Genomic DNA, 2,500 nt, shown 5'->3' with positions numbered 1-2,500 from the left:
CCTACAAGTCCATTTTTATCCAACACCGGCTCAGACACACAGTGATCTAGGGATGGTGTTTCTCAAAGATGGGGATAAAAGGCTTACAGCACCTGGTATTCCCAGGCGGTCTCCCATCCAAGTACTAACCAGGCCCTACCCTGCTTAGCTTCCGAGATCAAACGAGATCGGGCGTGCTCAGGGTGGTATGGCCGTAAGCAACAGCAAACCCTATAAACAGGCTCTTTATACATGCTAAAACGCCACAAACAAATCCAATGTTGAATAGAGACATTGATCATCTGGATTTCTCCACAAATCCAAGCACAAGAAGCCACGAAAAATGAGCTTTTCCACCTAACAAGAATTTTCTGACTACTCATCATCTGATAAAGTTTCTTACTATCTTTGATTACCTACAAGTCCATTTTTATCCAACACCGGCTCAGACACACAGTGATCGAGGGATGGCGTTTTGCTTCATTCTCAAAGATGGGGATAAAAGGCTTACAGCACCTGGTACTCCCAGGCGGTCTCCCATCCAAGTACTAACCAGGCCCTACCCTGCTTAGTTTCCGAGATCAGACGAGATCGGGCGTGCTCAGGGTGGTATGGCCGTAAGCAACAGCAAACCCTATAAACAGGCTCTTTATACATGCTAAAACGCCACGAAGAAATCCAATGTTGAATAGGGACATTGATCATCTGGATTTCTCCACAAATCCAAGCACAAGAAGCCACGAAAAATGAGCTTTTCCACCTAACAAGAATTTTCTGACTACTCATCATCTGATAAAGTTTCTTACTATCTTTGATTACCTACAAGTCCATTTTTATCCAACACCGGCTCAGACACACAGTGATCTAGGGATGGTGTTTCTCAAAGATGGGGATAAAAGGCTTACAGCACCTGGTATTCCCAGGCGGTCTCCCATCCAAGTACTAACCATGCCCTACCCTGCTTAGTTTCCGAGATCAGACGAGATCGGGCGTGCTCAGGGTGGTATGGCCGTAAGCAACAGCAAACCCTATAAACAGGCTCTTTATACATGCTAAAACGCCACGAAGAAATCCAATGTTGAATAGGGACATTGATCATCTGGATTTCTCCACAAATCCAAGCACAAGAAGCCACGAAAAATGAGCTTTTCCACCTAACAAGAATTTTCTGACTACTCATCATCTGATAAAGTTTCTTACTATCTTTGATTACCTACAAGTCCACTTTTATCCAACACCGGCTCAGACACACAGTGATCTAGGGATGGCGTTTTGCTTCATTCTCAAAGATGGGGATAAAAGGCTTACAGCACCTGGTATTCCCAGGCGGTCTCCCATCCAAGTACTAACGAGGCCCTACCCTGCTTAGCTTTCGAGATCAGACGAGATCTGGCGTGCTCAGGGTGGTATGGCCGTAAGCAACAGCAAACCCTATAAACAGGCTCTTTATACATGCTAAAACGCCACAAACAAATCCAATGTTGAATAGAGACATTGATTATCTGGATTTCTCCACAAATCCAAGCACAAGAAGCCACGAAAAATGAGCTTTTCCACCTAACAAGAATTTTCTGACTACTCATCATCTGATAAAGTTTCTTACTATCTTTGATTACCTACAAGTCCATTTTTATCCAACACCGGCTCAGACACACAGTGATCTAGGGATGGTGTTTCTCAAAGATGGGGATAAAAGGCTTACAGCACCTGGTATTCCCAGGCGGTCTCCCATCCAAGTACTAACCAGGCCCTACCCTGCTTAGTTTCCGAGATCAGACGAGATCGGGCGTGCTCAGGGTGGTATGGCCGTAAGCAACAGCAAACCCTATAAACAGGCTCTTTATACATGCTAAAACGCCACGAAGAAATCCAATGTTGAATAGGGACATTGATCATCTGGATTTCTCCACAAATCCAAGCACAAGAAGCCACGAAAAATGAGCTTTTCCACCTAACAAGAATTTTCTGACTACTCATCATCTGATAAAGTTTCTTACTATCTTTGATTACCTACAAGTCCATTTTTATCCAACACCGGCTCAGACACACAGTGATCTAGGGATGGCGTTTTGCTTCATTCTCAAAGATGGGGATAAAAGGCTTACAGCACCTGGTATTCCCAGGCGGTCTCCCATTCAAGTACTAACCAGGCCCTACCCTGCTTAGCTTCCGAGATCAGACGAGATCGGGCGTGCTCAGGGTGGTATGGCCGTAAGCAACAGCAAACCCTATAAACAGGCTCTTTATACATGCTAAAACGCCACAAACAAATCCAATGTTGAATAGGGACATTGATCATCTGGACTTCTCCACAAATCCAAGCACAAGAAGCCACGAAAAATGAGCTTTTCCACCTAACAAGAATTTTCTGACTACTCATCATCTGATAAAGTTTCTTACTATCTTTGATTACCTACAAGTCCATTTTTATCCAACACCGGCTCAGACACACAGTGATCTAGGGATGGTGTTTCTCAAAGATGGGGATAAAAGGCTTACAGCACCTGGTATTCCCAGGCGG

At 44.4% G+C, this 2,500-nt stretch overlaps 7 non-coding genes across 7 annotated transcripts in view; all 7 read right to left on the bottom strand.

Annotated features, from left to right (window-relative positions):
* Window positions 1-80: 80 nt before the first annotated feature.
* On the bottom strand, window positions 81-199 carry LOC121178407. Its single transcript, XR_005893637.1, has one exon. It is a non-coding gene; the product is annotated as a 5S ribosomal RNA (ribosomal RNA).
* A 284-nt stretch (window positions 200-483) lies between these two features.
* On the bottom strand, window positions 484-602 carry LOC121175958. Its single transcript, XR_005892838.1, has one exon. It is a non-coding gene; the product is annotated as a 5S ribosomal RNA (ribosomal RNA).
* A 275-nt stretch (window positions 603-877) lies between these two features.
* LOC121176766 lies at window positions 878-996 on the bottom strand. The gene has a single exon (XR_005893059.1). It is a non-coding gene; the product is annotated as a 5S ribosomal RNA (ribosomal RNA).
* Window positions 997-1,280: 284 nt separating this feature from the next.
* On the bottom strand, window positions 1,281-1,399 carry LOC121177010. The gene has a single exon (XR_005893146.1). It is a non-coding gene; the product is annotated as a 5S ribosomal RNA (ribosomal RNA).
* Window positions 1,400-1,674: 275 nt separating this feature from the next.
* On the bottom strand, window positions 1,675-1,793 carry LOC121175377. The gene has a single exon (XR_005892699.1). It is a non-coding gene; the product is annotated as a 5S ribosomal RNA (ribosomal RNA).
* A 284-nt stretch (window positions 1,794-2,077) lies between these two features.
* On the bottom strand, window positions 2,078-2,196 carry LOC121178453. The gene has a single exon (XR_005893681.1). It is a non-coding gene; the product is annotated as a 5S ribosomal RNA (ribosomal RNA).
* Window positions 2,197-2,471: 275 nt separating this feature from the next.
* The window catches only part of LOC121201605, a 119-nt gene continuing 90 nt past the window's right edge, over window positions 2,472-2,500 (bottom strand). The window contains exon 1 of the ribosomal RNA XR_005896697.1: window positions 2,472-2,500. This exon is cut by the window's right edge and continues 90 nt beyond it. This is a non-coding gene — a ribosomal RNA (5S ribosomal RNA).

Source organism: Toxotes jaculatrix, chromosome 2, assembly GCF_017976425.1.
Source record: "Toxotes jaculatrix isolate fToxJac2 chromosome 2, fToxJac2.pri, whole genome shotgun sequence".
Taxonomy (NCBI): Eukaryota; Metazoa; Chordata; class Actinopteri; family Toxotidae; genus Toxotes; species Toxotes jaculatrix.
This window is presented reverse-complemented; position numbering and strand designations above follow the sequence as displayed.